Below are 8,920 nucleotides of genomic sequence, written 5' to 3'. Positions count from 1 at the left end.
ATCTTCAGTCAGATTTGGAGACCGGCCATATCTCCGTCCATGTCGATCTTTATATGGAGACTTCTCGTGAACAGGGTGCCGGTGGATGCAAAACTCCAATGGAGAAATATTCACCTCGCGTCCAAATGCAGGTGCTGCAAGGAATCACAGAGGGAAACTCGTGAGCACCTTTTTATCCAAGGAAAAATGACGTCAAACATCTGGAGATACTTTGCGAACTGGTTCCTGATGGCATCTCCTAAAATAACTCTGGTCATATTCTGACAAATTGCGATTTTATTACCTCTCCATTTGACATTTTAGTTTCAATATATTAGTATTCAGAAATCTTATTCGTGTATATCGAGATCCGATGCTTGATGATCTTTGTTATACTATAGGTGCTGGTATAACATACTGACCCTACATACATCTGTATAATTTAGTATACAGATACATTTATTATCACGTGACAAGGTTTCCTAATTAACAGTAATCGTTACTCATTCTAATAATACTTATTTAGCACCTATAAAAGTGAGTCCATTATTTAGCACCAATAACAGTGAAATCAATTGCAAATTTAAACTGAACTCTTAGAGCATCTTTGTAGAGTAGAGAAGGTAGAAAATCATAGATTTACCTTCTTAAAAAATAAAATATATCCTTTTAAAAATAACATATTCCAAAGGAAAAAAAATATATAAAAAGATAATTCATTCTTTTAAATAAAATAATCATACAAAATGCATTAAAAAGCATAAAGTGTAATACTTTCTCAAATATTTTTTCCCTTTGAGAATGATTTTTTATGAAAATAAAGTAAATTTGTAGTTATAAGATTTTACCTTTCCATTAATGGAGAGGTAAAGATACCTCTTCGAAATGGGAAAATGTATAATTCCTTCTCAAATACCTCTCTCATTGAAGAATGGTTTTTCATGAAAAAAAGGTAAATATGGTAGTTATATTAGTTTACCTCTCCATTTACCTCGCCCCTTAGAGATGCTCTTATAGATCATGGGTTGATTGGCATATTGTCATTTACAAGTACATCCCATAGATATCGAGTTCTCTAAATTGGATAATAAGGGGTGTTTTATATTGCTAACTCATCCCTAAATTGCTAATTACAACTAAATGATAGCCATTAGATCTTCAAATCTAGGCCAAGACCATTCAACCCCGAGTATCAATATCATGCATAAAAAATATCAATTAGGGTAATAGTGTCAATTAACAGCAAATTAGTTATAACTAACTTTTGAAAAATATCTCAAAACTATAAATGTATAATTATCTCGATTTAAATTATTTTTTCGCACAACTTATATCAAATTAAAGATAATTTTATAAGGATTCTACCGAGATCCTACATGCATATGTTTCGATGTCAAAATTTATTTAAATTTTTGTGAATATTAATAAATTTTGTAAGCGCACCCACTGTGGGTGCGCAGTCCTCGCAGTCCTCGCCTGATAGATAGACGGCGGATAAAGCGCGAACGACCGCGCTATGGGCGACGCGGACGTTGCAACGCATTTTTGGTCATAATTAAATTAAAATGCGTTTGCCGGGAGTCGAACCCGGGTCTATTGCTTGGAAGGCAATTATCCTAACCGTTGAACTACAAACGCTAGTTGAGATATCTTGAAAACTAAGTTATTTTATTTGTATGAGAATGATATGACAAAAATAAAAATTCACATCACTTATGATTGAATATGGTGTGATAATTTATGACTAAAAAGTAGAATTCGGTGAAGCGAGGATTTTAAATGTATCAATTTTAAATGAAATGCAAGTTTTTTTCCAATTTTTGTAGTTATTTAAATATTCAAATAAAGAAAATGCATAGGGCGCGCCTTAGGGCGCCCCACTGCAAGTGAAAAGGTAGGAGGATAAAATGCTAGCGTAGCGGTGCATAAGGCGGGCTTTAGGGCGCGCCTTAGGGCGCCCCATTGCTGACCCCCTAACCAAGCTCTTTATACGTTTTATTTTATGGTTCAGGTACTGCATTCACTCTGTGTCATGTTGGTTTATCCAAACCTGGATGAACCACATCCGATGTATATCATTTTTACAAGTGTATAGTATTATGTATGTTGATATCCCCATATTTTATAGAATATTTTTATTCTATAACATTTTTCAGTTAAAAATGCCTAAATATGTTGATATTTTTAACTAATACTCATATTTTATAGGCACTCTGTCCCTTAATAATTGTCCACTTTGGCTTTGACACGAATTTTAAGAAATAAAAAAAAGTGGATTCAAAAAATTAGTGGAATGTGGATCATATTTTTATATATTAGTTTTATAATATAATGTGAGTGAATGAATTAGTGGAATCACTAGCGGATCCAGTTCATAACAACCCCAAAAGTATGTTGTCTTAATTATAAATTGAGTTACAATTTACAAAATGTGTGTGAGCTCTAGTGGTTGCTGGTGCCTTTTTCGCGTACTTCAAGGCAGGGGTCGATTCTTCCTAACGTTGTATTTGTTTGCTTTTTATCGTTCCAGTTTATTTTATTACTATATTTTTTATGTTTATCTTAAAATAGTTTATGGTATGTTATTTTACCATTGTATTCTTTTACATACATATTCTGCTTCTTATATATGTGTATATTACTACTATATTATGTAGTTTTAGATTTTATTGTATTTGTATGAATTTGGTTTTTTCTGTTTTTAGATATTAATTTATTTTATTTGCTATTAGTTTTAGATATTGTTGTAGTATTTGGTAAGACATCGAAAATGTAATTTTCCATTCTATAAAAGTTAATTTTTATTTTAATATATATGAATAAATTGATCATTATTTTAGGGTATAATTTTAAATATATTTTTTTTATTATACATGTATTAATTTATCATGAAACTCGCACCCCAATTGAAAAAGTCTGGATCCGCCCTTGAGTGGAATGTGATGCCTATTTATTATTTATAGTAAAAAGTGAAAGTGAAAAATTAATGGAGAGGGACGAAAATGGTAAAAATAGACAATTATTGGGGAACGGAAAGATTATTGTACTCCCTCCGCCTCAACTAAGTTGAGTCATATTTCTTTTTGGGAAGTCCCAACAAAGTTGAATCATTTCCCTTTTTGATAAAAAAATAAAATATTGAATCACTCTTACTTTATTTCATCATCTACTTTACTATCTTTTTATCTCTCCTACTTTTTTCTGTTCCGTATTTTAATTCAATTGGAATTGAAATTCTATGGAATTGAATTGGATGGAATTGAATTGGATGGAATTGAATTAGAATTCAATTCCAAATCCTATGTTTGGTAAAGTAAAGTAATTGATATGAAATTGAATTTGAATAATTTGTGCACACACACTATACACACACTATACACAAAATACGCACACTTCACACAAAGTGCACAGGTGGTGTTCGGTTTCCAAGATAAAATAATACCAAGATACAATCTAGGATTGAGTTGTGAGATTATTTTAGTCATAAGGGGATAGCTATGACTAATTATCCCATGATTATCCATCTAGGATTGAGTTGTGAGGTTGAATCTTATGAATCAAACACACTACAAATTTAATCCTGAATACAATATTGCAAACCGAACACCCACATACTATACACACATACACACACTTCACACACACCGCACACACTACACACACTACACATGTTTCACACACTACAAAAATTTCACACATTGCACACACTACACACATTTCACACACTACACACAATGCACACATTTCAAACACTACACACACTACACAAATTTCACACATTTCACACACCACACATTTCACACACTACACAAATTTCACACATTTCACACATTACACACAATTCACGCACTTCCCAACCACACAAATTTCACACATTTCACACACTACACACACTTCACACACTACACAAATTTCACACATTTCACACACTACACACCCTACACAAATTTCGCACACTACACAAATTTCACACATTTCCCGCACTACACACGTTTCACACTCTACACAAATTTCACAGACTTCACACTTTATACACATTATACACATTTCAAGCATCCGATTTTTAGAATTTTTTCTAATATGAATAAAAAAACTAAAATTTTCCAAAAGTTTAAACTGAACCAAATTTGAATTTTTAGTTTGTGAATAGTGTATGTATTTTGGGTATAGTGTGTATTTTGTGTAAAATTTGTGTCGTGTGTGTATTTTGTGTGTAATGTGTGTAGTATGTGTATTTTGTGGATAGTGTATGTAGCGTGTATATTTTATGTAGTGTGTATAGTGTGAAATTTGTGAAGTGTGTGAATTGTGTGATATGTGTGTAGTGTTTGAAATGTGTGTAGTGTGTGAAATGTGTGTAGTGTGTCTATATTGTGAAATGTGTGAAATTTGTGTAAATTGTGTGTAGTGCGGCAATTGTGTGAAATTTGTGTAGTGTGTAAAACGTGTATAGTGTGTGTAGTGTGTAGTGTGCGAAATGTGTGTAGTGCGGGAAATATGTGTAGTGTGTGAAATGTGTGTAGTGTGTGAAATGTGTGTAGTGTGTGAAATGTGTGTAGTGAGTGTATAGTGTGAAATGTGTGAAATTTGTGTAATGTGTGAATTGTGTGATATGTGTGTAGTGTGTGTAGTGTTTGAAATGTGTGTAGTGTGTGGAATTTGTGTAGTGTGTGTAGTGGTGTAGTGTGTGTAGTGGTGTGAAATGTGTGTAGTGTGTAAAATTTGTGTAGTTTATGTAGTGTTTGAAATGTGTGTAGTGTGTGAAATGTGTAAAATTTGTGTAGTGTGTGTAGTGTATAAAAGATAATAATACAATATACTATCTTCCAAATTAAATCAAATCCAATATACTCTCATCCAATTATTGGCATTTAAAAATCAAATCCAACTTTAAGTATGGAGTATTTTTTTTTATCTTTTTAGTCTTTATTATGTATAAAATGTGCTTAAACAAATTTCAAACAATAAGGTGAAAAATTACAATTTTATTGATAATAAATTTGAGTAAGACTAAAAATTACAACTTATAATGAATATATTTAATTTATAAAAATTAATAAACACTACTTAAAGTTAAACCTTTTGATTTTTAAAATATCAATACTTAATATTGGACTTGAGCATTTAAATTGGAAGATAGTGTATTGGATTATTCTTTTTTATAGTTACATATTCTTGGATGTGTTACTCTTTCTTTCAATGTGGAATAAAAGTCATTATTTATAAGTATATGCTAGATCGTCCATCATTTTTCGTCTATATTAATACTCTATCTTCTATTATTATAAATTAATAACAAATATTATTACATAAACTATTATTCATTAGTTATTTATCATTAATGATTTGCTTATGTTTATAAATTTATGTATATGTTAACTAATAAATAATATTATACACATTAAAAGAATAATTCTTATACAAATGGTATAAACCTAACAATAATTATTATACAAATAAATATTTTCTATATACAAATCATTTTCTCAATAATTCTTTATTTTTATCAATCAAGAATATATTTGAATAATAATTTTGTTTATATATAGCATAAAAAATATGAAGAAAAGTAGAAGATAAAAGAAAATTTTGTATCACACATTGGAAAAAGATGAATGAATGCTCTAAACATGTAGTTATAAAAGAAAATACTTCAACATATTTTGTCCCACATCGAAAGTGAAACATAAAACATTCAAGGATGTCTCTATAAAAGAGAAACAACCAAGAATGATTTTGTCCCACATCGAAAGTGAAACATAAAACATTCAAGTATGTCTCTATAAAAGAGAAACAACCAAGAATGATTTTGTCCCACATCGAAAGTGAAACATAAAACATTCAAGGATGTTTCTATAAAGGAGAAACAACCAAGAATGATTTTGTCCCACATCGAAAGTGAAACATAAAACATTCAAGGATGTCTCTATAAAAGAGAAACAACCAAGAATGGTTTCATAATTCGCAAGCCCATCAAATATATATGGGCTATTATGAATTTGTTGTATTCATTCATTTGTTAAAATTGTTTTTATATTTATAAATAATAATTTTTTTAAAAAAATTCGGTTGAACTGGCGGTTCAAGAAGGCCTTGACCCTGAACCGGCCCGTTGGAATCGACAACCCGCCGGACGGTTCACACCGCCGGTTCCGGTTCATGAACCGGCGGGCCCGAACCGGCGGTTAACTGCCGGGCCGGTTCGGTTTGTGCACACCTAGAGGAGGGCTTCTTCATCGTGAGGTACCCCACCTCGTACGTTGCCGGTGGCGACGTCGTGGCTTGGACCTGCTTCATAATCGTCGTTGGCCCAATCAGTCAGTTGTACACCTTCATCTTCGACGATCATGTTGTGCATGATAATACAGATGTACATTATATCAGCAATGCAGTCGACATGCCACAAACGCTTTGGTCCCTTAACTGCAGCCCATCGAGCCTGAAGCACACCAAATGCGCGCTCCACGTCCTTTCGCGCCGACTCCTGCCGCGTCGCAAAGTAGGCCTTCTTCGCATCTGATGCGCAACGGATCGTCTTCACAAAGACGGGCCACCTGGGGTATATCCCATCCGCCGCGCCGTTGGCGACAAAACTGATGGCCGGACCGACGTCCTGGCCTGCTCGTTGAAAAGGGGCGACGAGTTGAGGACGTTTAGGTCGTAGTTCGAACCGGCTATCCCAAAATACGCATGCCAAATCCACAGCCAGTAATCAGCTACGGCCTCGAGGATCATCGTGGGATTCTTTCCCTTGTAGCCGGTCGTGTAGAACCCCTTCCAGGCAGCGGGACAGTTCTTCCACTCCCAATGCATACAATCTATGCTGCCTAACATTCCCGGGAACCCATGCTGCTCCCCATGCATCCTCAGCAGATCCCGGTAATCTTCGGGGGTAGGCTTTCGGAGATACTGATCACCGAATACTTCAATCACGCCCTGACAGAAATACTTCATACATTCAAGGGCAATCGACTCACCGATGTGGAGGTATTCGTCCCACATGTCTGCCGAAGTCCCGTAGGCCAACAGCCTGATCGCCGCAGTGCACTTTTGAATAGGGGTGTGGCCGGGTCTGCCAGCCGCATCGTGCCTGAAGCGGAAATACAGAAACCGATGCTCCAAACCGATAACAATACGCATAAACACGTCCTGCCTCATCCTAAAACGACGCCTGAAATGGTTGGCGTTAAAAGGCGGCTCATCTGCGAACAGTCGCTGATGTGCAGCTACATGATCACGATCAACCACTTGTCGACGGTGGACAACTGGTCGTGGGCGAGGTACCGCCGGCTGCCTATAACTCTCCAACCATCGATCAACCTCGGCGTTCATGACGACATCTAGCTCTTCGCTCATCATACGCTCGTACTCATCAGCATCCCCACCACTACCACCACCACCACCGGCATTACTCATTTCTCGTTGTTGATCTTGTACAGAAATTAAGATAGAGAGAGTACTCGTTAATACAAGTGTTGCGAATGAAAATGACGTCGAAAGCGCGTATATGTAGTGTTTCGAAAAATATAAAAAAAAATTAAATGTTGACGCCGACCTGACGCCGATTGGGGGCCTACAATGACGCCGTGAGAATCGGCGTCAGAATCGGCGTAGGCACGCCGATTTTGACGCCGATTTCGCTGACGCCGGCTGCAATGGTTCGGCGTCAGCGAAATATCGGCGCGCCTACGCCGACGCCGCCATTGCGGATGCTCTAACATGGCAAACAAACATAGATATTAGCATAGATAAAGGGGGCTATCTATGTCTAACATGGCAAACAAACATGCCCAAAGTCATTTTTAGTCATGTAACGGTCAGAGTTATCTATCCTAGAAATCATTGGACACAAAGAAATTAAACCCTTGATTATTCACCCACTTTTCTTAGTTCTCATTTCTTATTTATAAATTTCAATCAAATTAATTAATGGATAAAAAATACGACCAATTTCATTTAAAAATTAGATAATTAAAAAAGATTTCATTAAAAAGGACTTGATTGAAATAAAAAAAATTACACAGTTAAAAATTAAAATACACATGTGAGTCTCAATTTCCATTATCACTGGTTCAACATTTGCGCCGCTATTTGTCTATCTTAACTTTCTCGGAGAAGAAGATGTGGTCGCCACCTTTCCATTTCCCATGAGCTATACTGCCTTTTGGCTCATTGGATAGCTTAGATCAGGCAACATGCTCGTACTCATATCCTCTCTCGAAGGCGTTCTTTGTTTGCTTACGTTAGTCATAGTCCGATTCTCCTACGCCCAACAATTTTTCGCAGTTGCACACATTCTCCCAAAGATTGAGCTACTTCTTTTTTTTTCTCTTTTAGTTCAGTAACATAGATAATAATTTTCCATATGCCCCTAAAATGACTTGAACTTCTGACCTACTTTTTATGTAGGAAAATTATTTTACCAACTAAGTTGTATTTCATCGTCAAACATTGAGGTATTTGAAGTGTTCATAGAGGGCATATAATAATCTCTAGATTTGGGGTATGTTCTTTCGAAGTGGGCTCGAAGCATTCGAGTCGTGTGATCAATTGCACCTTTGGATACATCATTGTATCTATTGACTACATTATGCTAAAAAATCCCATGTTTTTTTAACGTCGAAAAGAACGTGATCTTTGCTAATGTCAACATATCTTTCGAAGACTATTTGAATTTTTATACTTCTGAGTTTTCCCTTTCAAAGTGGACTACTCAAAGCATACGAGTTGTGTGATCAATTACTCTTTTTATTACGTCTACAGAACAATATAGGAATAACAAATTATGATACTTCCTCCGTCCCCCATACACTAATTTCTTTTTTCCTCTGTCCCAATTAATTAGCACATTTACTATTTTTGGTAATAAACCTCACATTTCATTTGTATTTTTTTTATAAAATTAATATATAAAAATATAACTTACATTCCACTGACTTTT

The 8,920-nt window shown here is 35.0% G+C and overlaps 1 non-coding gene across 1 annotated transcript; it reads right to left on the bottom strand.

The window, feature by feature from the left end:
* Positions 1 to 1,545: 1,545 nt before the first annotated feature.
* Positions 1,546 to 1,617, bottom strand: TRNAG-UCC. Its single transcript has one exon. It is a non-coding gene; the product is annotated as a tRNA-Gly (tRNA).
* Positions 1,618 to 8,920: the final 7,303 nt, after the last annotated feature.

This window comes from Salvia splendens, chromosome 9, assembly GCF_004379255.2.
Source record: "Salvia splendens isolate huo1 chromosome 9, SspV2, whole genome shotgun sequence".
Lineage (NCBI taxonomy): Eukaryota > Viridiplantae > Streptophyta > Magnoliopsida > Lamiales > Lamiaceae > Salvia > Salvia splendens.
Note: the sequence above shows the minus strand (reverse complement) of the source record. Positions and strands in the feature narration are given on the sequence as shown.